Source organism: Tamandua tetradactyla, chromosome 3 (genome assembly GCF_023851605.1).
Source record: "Tamandua tetradactyla isolate mTamTet1 chromosome 3, mTamTet1.pri, whole genome shotgun sequence".
Taxonomy (NCBI): Eukaryota; Metazoa; Chordata; class Mammalia; order Pilosa; family Myrmecophagidae; genus Tamandua; species Tamandua tetradactyla.
The window spans coordinates 183,039,955-183,061,957 of NC_135329.1; the positions used below are offsets into that span (position 1 = coordinate 183,039,955).

The 22,003-nt window shown below is 37.2% G+C and overlaps 1 long non-coding RNA gene and 2 pseudogenes across 1 annotated transcript in view; 2 read left to right on the forward strand and 1 right to left on the reverse strand.

Moving 5' to 3' along the window:
• The window catches only part of LOC143678029 (uncharacterized), a 51,146-nt gene extending 42,483 nt beyond the window's left edge, over positions 1–8,663 (forward strand). The window contains exon 3 of the long non-coding RNA XR_013173021.1: positions 3,931–8,663. This is a non-coding gene — a long non-coding RNA (uncharacterized LOC143678029). The remainder of the gene's footprint in view (positions 1–3,930) is intronic.
• Positions 8,664–16,773: 8,110 nt separating this feature from the next.
• On the forward strand, positions 16,774–17,273 carry LOC143676513 (transcription initiation factor TFIID subunit 12 pseudogene; annotated as a pseudogene).
• Positions 17,274–19,499: 2,226 nt separating this feature from the next.
• LOC143678025 (DNA primase small subunit pseudogene) lies at positions 19,500–20,669 on the reverse strand (annotated as a pseudogene).
• Between the last annotated feature and the right edge of the window lie 1,334 nt (positions 20,670–22,003).

Genomic DNA, 22,003 nt, shown 5'->3' on the forward strand with positions numbered 1-22,003 from the left:
CAGCATTATTTACAATTGCAAGGAGATGGATACAGCCAAAATGTCCATCCACAGAAGAGTGGCTAAACAAACTGTGGTATATACATACGATGGAATATTATGCAGCTTTAAGACAGAATAAACTTATGAAGTATGTAACAACATGGATGGACCTAGAGAACATTATGCTGAGTGAGACTAACCAAAAATTAATGGACAAATACTGTATGGTCTCATTGATATGAACTGACATTAGTGAATAAACTTGGAATATTTTGTTCATAACAGAGACCATCAGGAGACAGAATTAGGGTAAGATATCGGGTAATTGGAGCTGCAGGGATACAGACTGTGCAACAGGATTGGATACAAAAACTCAGAAATGGACAGCACAATACTACCTAACTGTAATATAATTATATTAAAACACTGAATGAAGCTGCATGTGAGAATGATAGAGGGAGGAGGGCTGGGGACATAAATGAGATCAGAAAGAAAGACAGATGTTAAAGATTGAGGTGGTATAATCTAGGAATGCCTAGAGTTTATAATAATAGTGAAATGTACAAGGTACCATTTTAAAAATGTTTTTGCATGAGGAAGAACAAAGGAATGTCATTTTTGCAGGGTACTGAAAATAGATGGTAATAAATATTTTTAAATGTCACCTTCTGTGTGAGACTAAAGCAAAAAATGTTTATTAGTTACAAAATTTATATTTTGACTAGTGCATTTCCTAATATAACTTATGTAGATAGTTTGATTGAACGCCATAAGTACTTGGAATCTCAGGTAGGACATGAGATTTTGCTGATTTGTCCAGAGTGATGCCCCGATGAATCCCAGAGTGATTTGATCAGTGAGTGGAAATGTATCTGCAAAGCCCCCTTCAGGGAGTGGTGAGAAGGGGGAGAAATTCAACTTCCTCAAGTTGAATTCTTGATATTCTCACAAGCAGTGTGGACAACCAAAGCTATAGGCAGAGCCCCCAGTCTTGGGGTTTGTTCATATGAAACTTAACTCCACAAAGGATAGGTCAAGTCTACTTAAAATTTAGGCCTAAGAGTCACCCCCAAGAGAGCCTCTTTTGTTGCCCCGATGTGGCCCCTCTCTCCAGCCAACACAACGAGCAGTCTCACCACCCTCCCCCTGTCTACGTGGGACATGACTCCCAGGGGTTTGGACCTTCCTGGCAATGTGGGACAGAGATCTTGGAATGAACGGAGACTCAGCATCAAGGGATTGAGAAAAACCCTAGAATGAGCTGAGACTTAGCATCAAGGAATTGAGAAAACCTTCTCGACCAAAAGGGGGAAGAGGGAAATGAGACAAAGTGTCAATGGCTGAGAGATTCCAGACAGAGTCGAGAGGTTATCCTGGAGGTTATTCTTATGCATCAAGTAGATATCATCTTGTTATTCAAAATGTAATGGAGAGGCTGGAGGGAACTGCCTGAAAATGTAGAGCTGTGTTCCAGTAGCCATGTTTCTTGATGATGATTGTATAATGATATAGCTTTCACAATGTGACTGTGTGATTGTGAAAACCTTGTGTCTGATGCTCCTTTTATCTACCTTGTCAACAAAGGAGTAAATATATGGAATAAAAATAAATAATAGGGGGAACAAATGCTAAAATAAATTTAGTTTAAATGCTAGTGATCAATGGAAGCAAGGGGTAAGGGGTATGGTAGGTATAATCTTTTTTTTTCTTTCCTGTATTTGTTTTATTTCTTTTTCTATTGTCTCTTTATTTCTTTTTCTAAATGGATGCAAATGTTCTAAGAAATGATGAATATGCAACTAAGTGATGATATTGTGAATTACTGATCATGTATATTGTTTTATTTTGTTTCTTTATTTTTTAAATTAATAAATAATAAATAAATAAAAAGAATAAATGAAAAAAAGAAAAAAAAGAAAGGCTTTGAAAGAGGGCTTTGAAAACTATTGCTTTGTATATATGTTATACTGTACAATAAAACAAGTTAAAAAAAAAGAATACAAAAATTAACTATGATCCCTCAACTAAAAAGTAATCAATTTATATTGATATTTTGGTATATTTCTTTCCAGACTGTTAAAAATGTATGCATATATACACACAGAAAACAAAAGTGAAGTCATATTATACATTTTGTTTTATAAACTGCCATTTAGAAACCTTATATATCATTATGAATATGCATCATTAACACTTTTCAAATGTGGTGCTTGTTTTTTTTTTTTGGTAGGGGGGTGCATGGTCTTGGAAACGGACCCAGGACTCCTACATGAAAGGCAAGCATTCTGTCACCAGGTGTGTTTTGTAAGTGGCTAGTAAGAGTACATAGGAGTGTTTTTTAAGTGGCCCATGAATCTCCATAAGTTGACCAATATCCTGTTATAAGACCAAATACATTTTTTAAAAGACAGTTTTAACCCCAGAAAAAAACAGCCACTCCTTGTTAACTATAACCAAAGTTAAGGGGCTTTATCATTGCTAGACTGGCCCTACAAGAGAGGCTAAAGAAAATTCTGCAGGTTGAAATGAAAAGATGCTAGAAAATAAATTGAAGCTGCATGAAGAAATGAAGATCTCTGGTGAGGGTAAAGAAGGGGTAAATATAATCACCAGTACTATTGTATTTTTGGTTTGTAACTCAACCTTTTACTTCCTATAAGATCTAAAAGGTAAATGCATAAAGTATAAAGAAAAGTCAGTGGTTTGGGACTCATAATGTATAAATAAATAATTTGCAAAAAGAACCTATGAAGTGGTAGGACTGAGGAGCATAATATCATAGTTTGTGTATACTATTGCAGTTAGGTTGGTATCAAAGCAAAGAATATTGTTATAGATATAAGATGTTAAATTTAAGCCCTGTGATAACTAGAAAGAAAATACTGGAAAATATGCAAGCTCATGGAGAGAGGTTACCAGGGGTGGAGAACAAGAGGACTGGGGAGTTGTTGCATAGTGGGTGTAGGTTTCTGTGCAGGGAGATGGGAAAGTTTTAGTAATGGAAGGTGGTGATGGTAACACAACATTGTGATTGTAATTAGTCCCACTGAACAGTATGCTTGGTAGGAGTTGGGGCAGCAAAATTCATGCTGTAAATATGTTCCCACATTTTTTTTAAAAAAAAAGGCAACTAAAGGGCGGTGCAATGGTGGCTCAGTGGCAGAATTTTCACCTGCCATGCCGGAGACCTGGGTTCGATTCTCAGAGCCTGCTCATGCCAAAAAAAAAAAAGCAACAAAGACACTTGAATATAATACATCACCCTGGGGGAGATCTTGGAAGAGAAAAGATTCACAGGGACATAGTTGGGGAATATGAAGAAAATAGGATATAGACTGTAAGTTTGATATCAGATCAAATTTCTTGAACTTGATAACTACATTTAAGGTGTTACACAAGTGAATATCCTTGTCCTTAGGAAATGTACATAGCAGTATTAAGTGTCTAAGGAGCATGATATATAACGCTTACACTCAAGTGTTCAGAAAATAGATTTGTAGATAGACAGGTGTTGGGGGAGAGGGAGGGGAAGAGAGAGAAAGAATGCTACAGCAAATATAGCAAAATGTTCAAATTGGTGCATCTGGGTATTGGGGAGTGGGTTTATGTTGGAACTCTCAATCAATGATTGGTATTATTTTTGCAACTGTCCTGTATGTTTGAAATTATTTCAAAATAAAAACTTAAAAAAAAAGATGGTGTTTGTGGTGGGGAGGGGGATACCCCATCAGGAACAACATATGGAGCTATAAAACAATATGGCTCCCCGTTATGGAACCTCAATGACCTCATCTTGCCAGAGAGAAGAGGTAGGAAATGGGGCTTAACACCAGATCATGAGGGGGCTTTGTGGCCTGGGCTTAAGTCTTAGGCTCAGTCTCTTGACAGCATGGACTGTATTTTTGAAGTATTTTGAAGCTGGGAATAACTGACCATACCTACATTTAGGCAGCAAGCTCTGGAGAAAATGTTTCACAGACTGGTGGTGGAGCTGACTGGAGCCTGGAGGACCAGCGGAGATCCAGCAACAGTCCAGACATGAGCTGATGAGGACGTGCCAGGCTCAGAAAGGAACAGGAAAGTGTGACGGCACACAGGAATGCCAGAGTGACTGAGGACCACTCCACTGTGGCAGGAGGAAGGTGGTCAGAGATGAATCAGATGTGCGCTTGCCCTTGAGTTGTCCACTCTCTAGCAGGGGGAAGAAGACACAGAGAAATAACAGTAACACTAGAAAGAAAAGGGAAAAGTGCCAGAAGGGGCACAGATAAAGTGTTCTGGAAATTTAGAGGAGAGAGCAATTACTTCCAGCTGCACCCTTAATCACATACTGCATCACAATTTCTCTTGTATTAGTGTCTTGTCTGATTATTAACTCCTATATTGTTGAACAATAGCAAACAAGTGCTCTTGAATAATTCATGGAACTGCTCCTTCCTCCACATCCAGATCGTCAGCTCCTCCCAGGCAGGACAAGAGAACTCTGATAGACGTGCTGCAAGGGCTAATATCTATAAATTTAATAATACCCACTTGTCTTAGTTTGCCAGAGCTGCTATAACAAATACAACATACTGGTTGACTTAAATGACAGGAAGTTATCGTCATACAATTTTGGAGATTAAATGTCCAAATTTAAGGTGTTGGCAGGATCATGCTTTTTCTAAAGTCTGTAGTGTGCTGGTTGTGGCCCGCTTTCAGCCCATAACTCAATCTCTGTCTCTGTCAAGTGTCCATCTCTCTCCCCTTCTACCTCCTACTACTGTGTCTAAATTTCCTCTGCTTATAAAGACTCCAGTCATATGGGATTAATACCCACCCTGATTCCATTTGGCCTCATCTTAACTAATAGGATCTTCAAAGATCCTGTTTCTTATATACAAATGAGTTAATTCATAGACTTGGACATGTTTTTGTGGGAGGCATGATTCAATCTTGAACACTGCTTCAGCAGAAGAGGACACCAGTAAAATGCTATTTGAAAAAAACCTATAACAATATGGCCCTTTATTAGCTTACTATTTTAGTTTTCTTGATTGCTCTAAGAAAATACCACAAAATGGTCTGGTTTAAACAATGGGAATTTATTTGCTGTGGTTAGAGTCCAGGAAAATGTCCAAATCAAGGCATCATCAAGGTGATGCTTTCTTCCTGAAGACTGGTTGCCGGTGATTCTTGGTTCCTCTGCCACACAGTAAGGGACAAGGTGGCATCTGCTGGTCTCTCCCTTCTCTTCCAGGTTTTGTTGCTTTCAGGTTTCTAGGGTATATACAGCTTCAAACCACCACACTTACTAATACTTCTTGAATGCATTAAACAAAATAACATATTCAAAACGATAAATAAAGGATTACTTTTCTCTATTTCCTTTTTTTTAATTTTCTGGCAGAAGGAAATTCTCTCTCTCCCTCCATGCCTCCCCCACCCCCTCTCTTATTGGTGTCTCCTGCTTCCAGTTACTGATATCTTAGTTGGGTATGTTCTTTCACCTTGGCTAGGTAGAAATGTGAAATAAAGGTAACTGACTGTAATAGTAAAGCACACTTTGGGGATGGTTCTAGAAAGATCCTTTACATATAGTAATCTCATATATCTTCACAAAAAGTTCTTTTGTGTGTGCACATTCAGAGTATAGCCTTTGGGCTTCATTTTCAAGTCTTTCTGAAAAACGTACTATGGTTTCTCTTTTTGTTTTTTATTTTTTAAATGACAGATGGTTAGGAAATATCTTCTTCACTATTATAATTATTTCCCTCCAGTTTTTCACCATGAAATAGCAATTACCCTCATGCATAATCTTTCTAAGTAGTTATTTTCTAGCTCCTGAAGAACATAATCACAGTGAATGCATGTGTCTTATGTACTTCATGGTTTTTCTCAGCATGAAACTTCTGAATATAATTTGTATGGGGCCTACCATAGACACTTAAACATTATTGGTAGTTACTTTTTTTTTTAAGCAGACCGAATTTTCAGATAAAGTATTCATCTATTTTACAAGGAATGGTTTTCCTGGATTCTATCCAAAAGTACCTTCAAAGAGAAATCAGAAAATATGATGAGGAAATTTCAAATATTTTCCAAAGGAGAGGCAAAATGATAAGCCTCTTTTTCTTGTGGTTAATAATGCCTTACACTTATACTGGGATAAGCAGTTTACAAAACATGCAAATTATCTGCTTTTAGATAAGTGAAATCCCTTCTAAATTTATTTCTTATTAACAATATTGAAAAACAATTGAATTTACATAATGCCAAAAAACTTGAGATTAAAAAATTATATATATAAAACAAGTCACAGCAAAAGAGAAGACAGAAACAAGCAATTAGGATATTTTTAGAGGAATTATAGCAATCTAAACTTGGAAACAGTGAATGAAATATCCAAGGATTAAAACAAGTGATTTGTAAACTATAATATAAACAAGACTTTGATAAGCAGCATTATTTTATCAAACATCATTCATGATTTAGAAGAAACTATTCTTGACCTTTGGCATTCAGTAATATCTAAACTTCACAAGTAATCCCAAAAGTCAACAACCTAGAGAAATATGTCATTTTTGTTGAGTCAAATTCAAATTGTGCTGAGGAAAGAGTACTCTGCCTCACAGAATCCTTCACTAGAAAGTACTCTTGTGGGTGGGCCACGGTGGCTCAGCAGGCAGAGTTCTTGCCTGCCCATGCAAAAAAACAGAAAAAAAGTACCCTTGCTCACCCCCAGCACCTGAATTTCAGGGTGCCCTTGTCCTCACTCACCTTTTGTGGCACACTCACTCTCCAGCCTTTATACTTTAAAATATTTGTACACAGAATTTTAAAATGTTTTGCATGAGGAAGGACAAAGGAATGTCAATAATGCAGGGTGTTAAAAAATAGATGGTAATTAATGTTTTAACTTATGTGTGAGATTAAAGCAAGAAATATTTATTTGGTACAAAATTTATATTTCAACTAGTGCATTTCCTAATATAACTTATGTGGACAGCGTAATTGAACACCGTAAGTACATGGAACCTTGAATAGGGCATGAGATTTTGTACGTTTGTTCAGATTGATGCCTCGATAAATCCCAGAAGGATTTGAACAGGGAATTAAAAAGTATTTGCAAGATGGTGAGAAAGGAGGAAAATTCAACTTTCCCAAGTGGCGAATTCTTGATATTCTCACAAGTAGTGGGGACAACCAAAGCAATAGGCTGAACCCCCAATCTTGGGGTTTGTCCATATGAAACTTAACCCCACAAAGGATAGGCTAAGTCTACTTAAAATTAGGCCTAAGAGTCACACCCAAGAGAACCTCTTTTGTTGCTCAGATGTGGTTTTTCTCTCTCAGCCAACACGACAAGCAAACTCACTGCCCTCCCCCTCTCTACATGGAACATGACTCCCAGGGGTGTGGACCTTCCTGGCAACGTGGCACAGAAATCTTAGAATGAACTGGGACTCAGCACCAAGGGACTGAGAAAACCTTCTCTATCGAAAGGGGAAAGAGCAAAATGAGACAAAATAAAGTGTCAATGGCTGAGAGTTTTCAAACAGAGCTGAGAGAGTATCCTGGAGGTTATTCTTATGCATTAAATAGATATCACCTTATTAGTTAAGGCAAAACAGAGAGGCTGGAGGGAAGTTCCTGAAAATGTAGAGCTGTGCACAGTAGCCATGTTTCTTGAAGATGATTGTATAATGACATAGCTTTTGCAATGTGACTGTGTAATTGTGAAAACCTTGTGTCTGATGCTTTTTTTATCTACCTTATGGACAGATGAGTAAAACATATGGATTAAAAAGAAATAAATAATAGGGGGAACAAATGTTAAAATAAATTTAGTAGATTGAAATGCTAGTGATCAATGAAAGGGAGGGGTAAGGGGTACAGTATGTATGAATTTTTTTCTGTTTTCTTTCTATTTCTTTTTCTGAATTGATGCAAATGTTCTAAGAAATGACCATGATGATAAATATACAACTATGTGATGAAAAAAGAATATCCATATTGTATGTTGACTAGTTTTATTAATAAAAATTTTTAAAAATATATATTTGTACACAGGAAAGCATATACTACAATGGTTTTCTCAAATGTGGAGATTTGAAAAGGTCTCACCCCAGATGCATTTCTGGGGAGTGACATCATTGCTAGAAAATGCTGTATAATGAAGATAAAAGAAAGATAAATGGGAAGAGACTAAATTTGTGGAGCTATTCTCCAGATCAGGACTCTGTCTAATTGTTTTTAGGAAAACTGCAACTTTGAATATGAATAAACTCCCTGGAATACCCAGGGAGTCAATGCCACTGTGAAATGAATAAAAACACGAGAAAGAAAGAGGTGACAGGCAGTGGCCCTTCCCCATTGGGCACACAGAGCAAATGCAAGTTAACGAGAATTCCTGATAGTGAAGCCTCTTGTATCAAATTGCCCAGCTAGACCATACCTATGGTAAATATTTGTTATTTGGATTAGCAACATTATTGTTGAGACATGGAGAATAAGTTTTGGGGTATGAAAGTGATGAGGGAAGGGATGTGCGTTCATGTGAAGTGGATTCTGATTTTTGCCAAAAATAGATTTTAAACAAATTAAAAATAACCACCTGAAACAGATATTGTTTTTATCTCTAAAGCATCCACTCACCCTTTTCCCCCATTGTTTATTTTTCATCCATATTTTTTACTCATCTGTCCATGTCATAGATAAAAGGAGTATGTGACACAGGTTTTCACAATCACACAGTCACATTGTAAAAGCGATATCATTATATAGTCATCTTCAAGAAACATGACTACTGGAACACAGATCTACAGTTTCAGATACTTCCCTCTAGCCACTCCAATACACCATAAACTAAAAAGGGGATATATTTATGTATCCCCTTAGAATATCCTCCAGGATAACCTCTTGATTCTGTTTGAAATCTCTCAGCCACTGACACTTTATTTTGCCTCCTTTCTCTCTTCCCCCCTTTTGGTAGAGAAGATTTTCTCAATCCCTTGGTATGAGTCCCAGCTCATCCCAGGATTTCTGTTCCATGTTGCCAGGGAGATTTACACCCCCGGGAATCTTGTCCAACATAAAAGGGGAGGGCAGTGAGTTTGCTTACTATGAGCAACGAAAGGGGTTCTCTGGGGGCATCCACCTTTTTTAAAAAACGTTTTTTATTGTTAAAGACAACATATATAAAAAGAAAAGAAAAAAGGCAATGATTTTCAAAGTATACTTCAACAAGTAGATACAGAACAGATTTTAGAGTTTGTTATGGGCTACCATTCCACTATTTCAGATTTTTCCTTCTAGCTGCTCCAAAACACTGGAGGTTAGAGGAAAGTTTTTTCTTTTTTTGTGAAAAATAACATATATACTAAAAAGCAATAAATTTCAAAGCACAAGAAATATCAATATAATGATTCAGCAATCATAGTCATTTGTTAAACCCTACCTTCTCTGTATAACTTCACCATCATCTTTCATCTTTCTCCCACCCCCAATTTTGGGCTATTCCCATTTTAACTTTTTTTTAATTGCAATTTTTTTAAAAAATACAAAAAAACACCAAATAAACACAAACATTCCTATTTTGATCATTCCATTCTACATATATAATCAGTAATTCACAATATCATCACATAGTTGCATGTTCATCATCATGATCCCATTTTAACTTTTTTATGTTGGAAGGGGCTGTCGATAATATGGGATAGAGGGATGGAACTAGTTGATATTCTAGAGAGGCTGGCCCCTCTGCATTTCAGGACTTATCTGGTCCAAGGACCCATCTGGAGGTTTTACATTCTGGAAAATTACCCTAGTGCATGAAGTCTTTGCAGAATCTTATATAACACCCTAGGTGTTCTTTAGGATTGGCAGGAATGGTTTTGGTTGGTGTTTGGTAAATTATGGTAGGCAGCAATGTCTAACTGTAGCTTGCACAAGAGTGACCTCCTGAGTAGCTTCTAGACTCTATTTGACCTCTATCAGCCACTGATACCTTATTTGTTACACTTCTTTTCCCCATTTTTGGTCAGGATGGTATTATTGATACCTCAGTGCCATGTCTGGATTCATCCCTGGGAGTCATCTCCCATGCTGCCAGGGAGACTTTCACCTCTGGATGTCATGTTCCACGTAGTGAGGAGGGCAATGATTTCACTTATAGAGTTTGGCTTAGAAAGAGTGAGAGAGGCCACTTCTGAGCCACAGAAGAGGTCCTCCAGAAATAACTCTTAGGCATACCTATAGGTAGGCTAAGCTTTTCCGCTACCTACGTAAGCTTCATGAGAGCAAGCCTCAAGATCAAGGGCTTGGCCTATTGATTTGGGTGTCCCTAATGTTTGACACAGTATCAGGGGGTTCCCCAGCATTCACCCTTTTTTTTTGTGGTAAGACCACTTTGATTTTCTTTTGGGGAACTACTCTCTTTTTGCATGTAGCCTTGCTGGGACTGTCATCAAAGTGTCCTACCCTCCCCCTGCCAAGGCAATCACACTCTTATGGAGACTGAACTCAAGCAGAATAAGGACAGAAATTGCAGGTGATTCTGCCAAGCTGTTGTTCTGTCATATTTGGGCAGATGAAAGATGCCCACTTATTCTTTGTCACACCTTACATTGAGAGGTAGAGTCTGTGTCCCATCATCTTTAATCTGCACAGGTTCTGTGACTACCTTAATTGATAGAATGTAGAATATTAAACTGACTGTGCCTGTTTCCATGCCAAGGCCTTGATAGACAGGCATCTTCCACTTCTTGTCTCTTGCAAGTCATACTATTGGAGCCCTGAGCCATCTTTTACTAACTATAGCTAGTAAGTGATCAGACCCGGGGTTAGTGAGAAGGCCAACATGCTGTACAGAAACACAAATTAGTCACATGGAGAGTTTTGTGGAGAAAGAGATGTCCAGTCAGCACCCGCCTGTTCTGGCCATCCTGGCCCAAGCACCTAACCTGCATGTGAGAAGTTTGCCCTGTGAGTGAAGACAACTCCAGCCTCAGGCACCGTCTAACTACAGCTGCTTGAAGGACCCTATTAAGAACTGCCCAGAGGAGTCCATCAACCCCCTGAAATCACAAGCGATAATAAGTTGTCTTTTTAATCCACTAAGTTTGAGGGTAGTTTTTTTATGTAGCGATAGATAACTGGGACACAGCTAGATCCCCAGCTCTTCAGGGTACTGTTGTTCAACTCTTCCCTCAGTTGTTTCAAGGATCTTCTTTTCCACCATCATCATTATAGCACCACCTTATATTCACTAGCACAGTATGCTGTCCCAAAATGCTCTAGTGCATGATCTCATCTGTTCTTTTCTGTGCCACAATTTCCTTATCTGTCAAATGGGGTTATACATTTGGAAATGGACAAAGATGATGGTAGCACGTTATTGTGAGAATAATTAACAGTGCTGAACAGTATGGTGGAAAGGGGAAGTTTGGAGTCACATATGTCACCAGAAGGAAAGCTGGAGGTTAAAACACAGGAAAGTATAGCACAGTGAATCTTGTGGTGGGTGGACAATGCCTGTGATTAACTGTTCAAATACGAAAGAGTTCTTTCATTAACTAGAACAAATGTTCAACACTATCACAAGAAGATAATAATAGAGGGGTAAATGGGAAAAAAATGTACCTATTGCAAATTATGGACTATAGTTAACAGTAGTGTTTTAATACTCTTTTATCAATAGTAACAAATGCACCACAGCAATACTATGGGTCAATAAATAGGGGCGGGCGGGCCATGGTGGCTCAGCAGGCAGGAATGCTTGCCTGCAATGCCAGAGGACCCGGGTTTGATTCCCGGTGCCTGCCCATGTTAAAAAAAAAAAAAAAAAAAAAAAAAGGTAAATAGGGGCGATTTATGGAATGGTTTGTATGTTAAGAATGTATGTGCTTGTACGTTGTTTTATCAAAAAATTGTAAAAAAATAATGATGGGGCGATAAATAGTATGGGAGGATTAGCGTTTTATTTTTTATTTTCTGGAATAAAGAGAATGTTCTAAATTTGATCATGGGGATGTATGCACAACTATGCAATGATACTGTGAACCAGTGATTATATACTTCAGATGGTTTCTATGGTGTTTGAATATATTTCAATAAAATTGCATTTTAAAAATGGGGTTATAACTGTACTTTCATCAGAGGGTTTAGGTGAGGAATAAAATGAACTAATACCTGTAAAGCACCTCAAGCATTGTCCAACACAAAGTAGGAGTTCAGTGAGTATAGCTTTTATTATTTTTAAAAAGTATTAATCTGCATAAAAGCCCTGTTATTTAGATGAGATAGTTAAGCTTAAACAGTGTTAAATAGACTGCAAACTGGCCACATGTTATTGGCCTGCCCAGTTTTAAGAAAAACATTTGAATTAGTCACTGACATTTCAAACTTGAGAGATTTTGAGTGAACATCTAGAATTCCAGCTTATTTGAAAAACAAGACAATGTCTTAGCACTAGGCCTATATTCTTACAAGGCATCAACTGGCTCTTGCCAGACAGTGACTTCCCAGTTTAGAAGAAGCCTGTGTCCTTTCCAGGGCGCCATTGTCCCCAGCACTCCCTACCCTTAAATTCATGACCTTTACTAATTTACAAGACTTTCCTGGCCTTTACGGTAACTTGAGTTAGTAGCTCAAGGAAGGAAGGAGGGATGGGAGGAATGGAGGAAGGGAGGAAAGAAGGAAAGAAAGATGGATTGGGCAAATTAACATGTGCTTTTTGACTATGCATGTATTGGCAAACATTTTAATAATTTAACATGCTTTATTTGGTAGGAGGATTAAATCAGACTTTGTAGAACAAGAATCTATTTCAATCAGTAAGCAACACAAATCTTTGATTTGGAGGTGTGCTGTCATTCAAATACTTGCAAAATATAATTTCTTCTTGTCTAGGATATGCTGTTTATCTTGTTTGTAAAAAAAGGATAGACCAGGCAGGCAACAGTGGTGCAGTGGCAAAGTTCTCACCTGCCATGCCGGGGACCTGGGTTCGATTTCTGGTGCCTGCGCATGCCAAAAAAAAAAAAGGATAGACAAAAATACTTTAAAGTGTTTCCTTAATAAATAATCATAAACTATTGGCAAAGTCCCTTGAGGAATGAGAGAAAAAATATGGAGCCACTAAATTTTTCCATCAGGGAATCCCCTGATACTGTGTCAAACATTAGGGACACCCAAATCAATATGCCAAGCCCTTGATTTTTTTTTTTTAATTCAACATAACAACATATAAATACAAACATTCTTACCATATGATTATTCCATTCTTGATATATAATCAATAACTCACAATATCATCACATAATTGTATATTCACCATGATCATTTCTTAGAACATTTGCATCAATTCACAAAAAGAAAGAAAAAGAAAACAGAAAAAAATTCATACATACCATACCCCTTACCCCTTCCTTCCATTGATCACTAGCACTTCAATCTACTAAATTTATTTTAACATTTGTTCCCCCTATTATTTATTTCTTTTAATCCATATGTTGTACTCGTCCATCGATAAGGTAGATAAAGGAGTATCAGACACAAGGTTTTCACAATCACACAGTCACATTGCAAAAGCTATGTCATTATATAATCACCCTCAAGAAACATGGCTTCTGGAACACAGCTCTACATTTTCAGGCACTTCCCTCCAGCCTCTCCATTACACCTTAATTAAAAAGGTGATTTCTATTTAATGCATAAAAATAACCTCCAGGATAACCTCTCAACTCTTTTTGGAAACTCTCAGCCATTGACACTTTATTTTGTCTCATTTCTCTATTCCCCCTTTCGGTCGAGAAGGTTTTCTCAATCCCTTGATGCTGAGTTCCAGCTCATTCAAGAATTTCTGTCCCACGTTGCCAGGAAGGTCCACACCCCTGGGAGTCATGTCCCATGGAGAGAAGGGGAGGGCAGTGAGTTTCCTTGTCATGTTAAGCCCTTGATCTTGAGGCTTACCGTTGTGAAGCTTATGTAGGTAGTGGAAAAGTTTAGCCTACCTGTAGGTATGCCTAAGAGTTACTTTTGAAGGATCTCTTTTGTTGCTCAGATGTGGCCTCACTCTCTCTAAGCCCAACTCTGTAAGTAAAACCATTGTCCTCCCCACTACATGAGGACATGTGCATGGACATGGACATGGACATGGACATGAGGACATGGATACATCCAGGGATGAATCCAGACCTGGCACCGTGGGATCCACAACTCCATCCTGACCAAAAGGGGGAAAAGAAGTATAATTAACAAGGTATCAGTGGCAGAGAGAGTTCAAATAGAGTCCAGAGGCTACTCTGGAGGTTGCTTGGATGCAAGCTTCAGGTAGACCTAGCTACCTATCACAACCTGCCAACCCCAACCAGGACCATTCCAGCCAATCCTAAAGAACACCTAGGACAGTATATAAGATTTTACAAAGGTTCCATGCACTAGGGTAACTTTCCAGAAAACTTCAACCTCCATATGGGTCCCTGGACTAGATAAGTCCTGAAACCTAGAGGGCCCAGACTCTCCAGAACATCAGCTAGTTCCATCTCCCTATCCCATATTATTGACAGCCCTTCCAACATGAAAAAGTAAAGAGTGGGATAGAAAGATCAAAGGTGATGGTGGAGTTATACAGAGAAGGTAGGGTTTAATAAATGAATATGATCACTGAATCATTACATTGATATATCTTTTAGTCTCCAGTATCTTAGAGCAGCTATAAATAAAAACCAAAAATTGTGGAACTGTAGCCCATACCAAACTCTGAAATCTGTTCTACAACTAATTGCTGTGTTGTGCTTTGAAATTTATTGCTTTTTTGAATATACGGTTTTTTTTTTTTTTCACAAAAAAGAAAAAAAAGTCAACTGTGATGATAAAAAAAAATTATTCCCTCTAGCTTCCTATGTTCTGGAGCAGCTAGAAGGAAAAATCTGCGATGATGGTATATTAGCCCATGACACACTCTGGGATCTGCCCTGTAACTTACTTGTTGAAGAATGTTTTCAAAACTATTGCATTTTTCTTTCTTTGCATTGTATATACATTATACAATTTTAAAAGTTTAAAAATATTTTCTTACTAAAAATTTAGAAGCTTTTTGAAGAGAATTCTCACGTAAATTACTCAGTGCTCCATTGCAATCATACTTACCTGTGTGGTCTCCAAGCAGTGCTAGATCTTCACTACAGGGCTAGGACTGCTGTCTGTAGAAAGAGAGTCTGTTTGAAGGGACTTTGGACTCCTGCAGTAATTAAGACCTTTTAGGATCCTTTGACTTGCTACTTTGTCTTAAAATGTTAGAGACTATCCTTTCCCATTTCATCCCAAGGGAGGCCATCGTACTCTAATGGGCAAAGTATGAGCTTTGAAAGATGTGTGTTGTCAATCTGTCTCCCTTCTCCTGTCCCATTTTAGAAGCTGAGATCTCTCTGTCATTGCACGTTGAAGGTGGAGGCCCAGTTATCAAGTACAGCTGCAGCAGGAGGGGAGCTCCCCCCAGTGCCAGGGCCTCAACCCTAAGAACCAAAGAAGGAGACTTTGTTAGCCTGAAGGTTCCAGTGGACACCTCCCTATCCTAAAGGGGAGAGTCACTAGTTTACAATGTACTAAAAATTTGGCCATCTAGGAAAGATGCAGGAACATTAAAGCAGCTTTCATAAAAGTTATTATTAAAATAATAGAAATGAAAATTGGAAAATAAACATAATATAGAGAAAGAAATCACTTAATGGGTCCAGATTTAACATTTTGATGTAATTTTTGCCAATCCTTTTTCTTTTAAACATTAGTGATTTTGAATTTTGGTGTTTTCACTTGACATGCTTGGTGAGCATATTTCTGTCATTACCTGTTATTTGTAGATAAAATTATAATGGCCATAAATATCTCAAGAGGATATATCACATTTTATGTAATTGTTTCCCTTATAATTGTACATTTGATTTGTTTCCAATTTTCTAACATAACGCGGCTATGAACATCATTGTACAAAACTGTGTCCAACATGACTCCCAGGGGTGTAAACTTTCCTGGCAACGTGAGACAGAAATCCTTGAATGAGCTGGGACTCAGCATCAAGGGATTGAGAAAACCTTCTCGACCAAAATGGGGAAGAGCAAAATGAGACAAAATAAAATGTCAATGGCTGAGAGATTCCAAACAGAGTCGAGAGGTTATCCTGGAGGTTATTTTTACGCATTAAATAGAAATCACCTTTTTAATTAAGGTGTAATGGAGAGGCTGGAGGGAAATGCCTGAAAATGTAGAGCTGTGTTCCAGTAGCCATGTTTCTTGAAGATGGTTGTATAATGATACAGCTTTCGCAATGTGACTGTGTCATTGTGAAAACCTTGTGTCTGATGCTTCTTTTATCTACCTTATCAACAGATGAATAAAACATATGGATTAAAAAGAAATAAATAATAGGGGGGACAAATATTAAAATAAACTTAGTAGATTGAAATGCTAGTGATCAATGTAAGGGAGGGGTATGGGGTATGGTATGTATGAATTTTTTTCTGTTTTCTTTTTCTGAATTGATGCAAATGTTCTAAGAAATGATCATGATGATGAATATACAACTATGCGATGATATTGTGCATTATTGATTATATAACAAGAATGGAATGCTCATATGATAAAAAATAAAAAAATAAAAAGCTGTGTCCAAGACCGGCTGCTGAGATGACTGCTTCACTGGGGCAGTCTCCGCATATGGTGGGGAGATAGACGCTGCTGTCTTTGATTGGCCTTGGTCCTCACAGCCCCAAAGAGAAACAGGATCTTGATAAACTCTATGAGCTGAAATCCAAAGCTTGGCAGATTATGAACCAGTTTGGCCCCTCGGCCCTAATCAACCTTTCCAATTTCTCATCCATAAAACCGGAACCAGCCCTCACTCCTCCACAAGGCTCTGTGGCCAGTAGCACTACAGTAGTAAAGATACCAGGCGTTCCTGGAACAGGAGGTCATCTCAGCCCTGAAACAATCAGGTATTGACCAAGAAGAAATTGCAGGACTTAGTAAGAGAAGTGGATCCTAATGAGCAGTTGGATGAAGATGTGGAGGAGATACTGCTACAGATAGCTGATGATTTTATCGAAAGTGTGATGACAGCAGCCTGTCAGCTTGTTTGGCATCACAAGTCCAGCACCCTGGAGGTGAAAGATGTCCGATTACATCTAGAGTGTCAGTGAGACATGTGGATCCCAGGATTTGACACCAAAGAAATCTGACCCTACAAAAAAGCTTGCACCACAGAAGCTCACAAACAGAGAATGGTATTGATCCGGAAAACAACCAAGAAATAACACACGGAAAGGTTAGGGAATAGACAGCAATATATTTGGAGATACTTGAGCTGACCCGTCAGCCATCTCATCCGTGGAATTTTTTTTTAATGGTTTATAAAGAAGCATATATTTTTTATTAGCAGCGCAGCAATATCTATACTGACTGACAGGATCTGCCAAAAGAATAAAAGCCTCCTACCCCAACTTCCGGACCCTTTCCCCTACCTTCTCTAAGAGGAACAAAGTATCTTCCAGAGAAGATTTTATTTGTGGTTTATTATATAGGTGATTGAATATGGGACAAAGCATTATGGTACTGTTTGGTGAGACAGTATTAGCAGGATCTGTAGAGATTTTGTTTCCTTCTCCCTTCTCTTCTTTTTACTTTATAATGTCAGTGTTTATATGAATAAAACTTTCATTTGCTTTTCCAGAATAGAGAAGTTATTAATATCGACAAAAAATGATTTCCATATATTTAGAATCATTTCCATAAGCCAGATCTATAGAAATTGAATCACAGTAAAAAAAAATGTGGATAGTTTTATGGTTCTTGATACTATTAAATTATTTTCCAAAGGGTTTTAACCAATTTAAACCAACACCTCACATTTAGGCAGGGAATGTGTTGTCATTTCGTCCTTAACCCTGGGTCTAATCATTTTTTAAAATCTTGGCTAAATTGGTTAACATAGCATTTTACTATTTTTATTAGCATTTGACTCTATCCAGAAGGATTGTTTTTCCATTTGTTAAGTATTTGGGTTTTTTTTCATACTGAATAATCACTGAATATCTTTTGTGTACTTATGTATAAACATTTTAGTGTTTTTCTTGTCTTTCTATGGGCTCTTTATATAAGATGGTGTTTGTTCTCTGTTTGTTTGTTGGAAATTTATTTTTCTAGTTGTTTGAGTTCTAAAAATATTTTATTGATATATTTCAAACATAAAAATAATTTAGAGAATAATATAACAAACACTCATGAACCTATCCCCAGGTTTATCAAATAATGCTTTGCCTACTTTCAGAATGTTTCAAGAACAAAAAATTATGACATTAAAAAATGGGTAATCAGTATGATATTGATCCTTTGAAATTTGTTGAGCCTTACTTTGTGACCTAGTATGTTGTCAATTTTTTGAGGCGTTTTATACAATAGCCTTTAATATTTTTTCTTAAAAATTTACAAAAGAGAAAGGAATGCAAAAGTTTTTCAGCATATTGACTTCATTAAAGAGGGTTTTATAGAAACCATAAGATAAAACTGAAAAAGATTAGAGGAAACAGTGTTAAAGGAAGTATAAAGGAAAGAAAATTTTAAGTCACAAAAAAGCACTGGTCTGATAGCTTGTTTCTTAATGTTTCTCAGAAGATAGAATGTAAATTAGAACAACTGTTTTGTTTCGAGTGGTTGTAAAACCAGGCAAGCAAAATTCTGATATTTTAGATTCTATCACACAAAACCAAAAATGGAAGAATTGAAACTTTAAGTATTCTATCTAAATATATAAAAAATTTTGACAAATAGAGCAGGTTTTATGTTGGTGAAGATGGTTATTTTTCTAAGCTGCTTATTTATGATTAACCTACTTGCTCTCTGAGAGAAAAAGTTAAGGAGCTACAATGGCAGCAGTTGTAAAAAACACTATATTAAGTTCCAATATTGTTGGTCTAGTAATTTACAATTTTTAATTGAAGTTTTGGTAGGTTTAGATGCCCTATTTAAAATGATTTTTTTTTAATGGGCAGTGGGGTGTGGCCTAACCAATAAGAACATTAGTAAACAAAATAGGAAAATACTAGATATACACTTCAGGTGTGATTAATTTAAGAGACGAAGAAGGACAAAATCCTCACTCATCCAGAAATTGGAGGTTGCAGTGAGGTGAGAGGAAAGTCTTGGATATATTACTACTTTATTTATAGCACCTGCTTGAATGGAGTATTTGTGTCAGAAATCTTAGAATTACCTTTGTATATTATTAAATTTTATAAATCTTATCTGAAATCCAACCATCATTTATTCCTGCCTTTAGTGCTCTTTCCAGGAACCTTGACACTCTCCCATCAATGGTCTCAAGTAATCTTTTCAGTATAATTATTTCTCAAGAAAAGGAAACTTTACTTTAAGCATTAAGACACATCCATGGTTCTGCCACATTTATTAAATGGCTCCTGGAGTATAAGATCTTTGGTTGAAGGTATAAAATAGCCATATTGGTTTGAGGGGTATTGTTATCTTCAGAAATCTTTCTGTAAATCACCCCTCTTGGGAAGCTGTCTTTTTCAGTTTTTAAAAAAATTGTTCAAAAATTTTTCAAGAAATTGTTCAAAAATTTTCACATAAGGAACTAAGCCAGTCTTCTTATAATCTCTGGTTCTACGCGTGCCATCAGACTCAGCTTTAGTCTCCTTTTCCTCTTCGTTAGTGGAAGTGGTATCCAGTTCATGACAGACAGAGCTTATGGGTGGAACAGGAAATGGATCAAACCGACCCACATTCTGTAAATCAGTAGGAACAGAAATGCCACCTGTTTCAGGATGAACACTAAAAGGCTCTTCAGTAAATAGTTGAGTCTTTGCTGGCCTCGATATCTAGCGGTGGAAAACAGTACTGGAGCATGAGCTCCCGTCCTAGCCGGGCCCCACATTTGTCATTTTTGATATTCTGGCATCTGCTGGTTGCTTTCTTCAAATATTCCCAATGCTGAAGTGAACCGTAATGCTTTTGGAAACCTTGCTGAAGTTCATCATGAATTATTTCAGGAACAAAGGCTAAGATCTTATCCCAGCTTGCTTTAGTTTCAAGAATATCTTGATTGACCAAGGCATATTCTTCAAAGTATTTTTTTATTATGTTTATAGACTTTCTGATGAAAGGGTAAATTTTTTCACCAAGGTGAACTTTCTCTTTAACTTCTTGACTGCTCTTTAAAAGACTCAAATACTCAACTATCCCAGAACGTACCATAGAGGACGATTTTCTATCCAGTTCATCACAGACCCAACAATGGATGCCTCTCCTTCCAGAATATACCCAGAGACGATGCTTGAATCCAAAGTTCTCCTTCAACTCTCGGTCGATGATGTGCATGACCATCGTCACGAGGGTCCAACACTGAGAACGTAAGTCTGCAGAACTACGACATCTCCTCACGTCGCCGTATCCCGTCATATCAACATCAAACACCAGCCCTTTTTCCTGAGCCTGGAAAACTCCCAGCTTCACGGTATTGTATTGATTAGGTCTGTGGGAATATACTGTACCTATGTCAATCTTGTACGGATTCATTTTCTGCATCTCCTTTTCCAGCTCACCCTGGTTGTTGAAGGATTGGTAGCGAATGTAAATACGGTCTTTCAAAGTGAATGAAAATTCATGGTGTTGAAAATAATTCTTTATCATCGCCGTTGTTGAGCTAACGATAGTCTGTTGTCAATTTTTATAATTGTTTCACGTAGTTTTTGGAAAGAAAGAAATCTTTATTTACCAGTTGTCATATTCTCTATATGCCTATTAGATAAGCTTATTAATTTTGTCCTCTAAATATTCTATATCCTTCCAATTTTTAAAAAATTTATTTCTGATAAAGGTAAATTTAAATTTTTAAAATTTATTTCTGATAAAAGGTTTAAAAATGACTTTGGGTTTATGCTGATCTCCTTGTCATTCTGTCAGTTTTTGCTTTATGCTTTTTGAAACTATGTTCTTGGGTATATTCAAACTTATGATGGCACATGATTCTTTTTTCTTTGATTATTATGTACCATCCCTCATTATTTTTAAGTCTTTTGCTTTAAATTCTGTTTTGTCTAATATAAATAACTGCTACACTGGCTTTCTTTTGAATATTTTCTCTACTTCTATATGTGCCATATATATATCTCTTTCCAACCCCTCTCTAACCCCATCCACCCCACTCCACCCCACCCCACCCTTTTTTATTTTTTTCAAATTTTACTGGTTTCATTTTAGGTGAGTCTCTTTTGTTTGTTTGTTTTTTAATTAATCATTTTTTTAAATACCAAAAAACCCACCAAAATAAATGCAAACATTCGTAACTTCTGATCATTCCGTTCTACATATATAATCAGTAATTCACAATATCCTCACATAGTTGCATATTCATCATCATGATCATTTCTTGGAACATTTGCATCTATTCAGAAAAAGAAATAAAAAGAAAACAGAAAAAAAATTCATCCCTCCCCCTCACCGATCACCAGCATTTCACTCTAAATTTATTTTAACATTTGTTCCCTTAGGTGGGTCTCTTAAAGGCAGCTCATAGTTCAGTGGTTTTCACCATGGGCGTTGCACATTAAAATCACCTGGGAAACTTAAAAAAATACCCACCATCTATTTCTGCAAACCACCCCCCAAGCACACGCACAATTTAATAATCATCTCTGGGGATAGGGTCTGAGCATGTATATATATTTTTTCTTTTTTCTTTTTTTTTTTTACATGGGCAGGTACCAGGAATCAAACCCAGGTCCCTCTGGCATGGCAGGCAAGCATCCTTGCCTGCTGAGCCACCGTGACCCGCCCATGCATGTATATGTTTAAAAGCATGTGTAGTTCTTAAAAGCTCTCCAAGTAGGAGTTTTCTGTTTACTTTTCTTCTTTTTCCATTATTGCCTTAACACAGACTAATTGAATCTACCCTGACTAACCTATTGGTTTGATAACTTGTCCTATATTCTCTTTCTTTCTCCTATTGGTCAGGAGGCTATACAATATG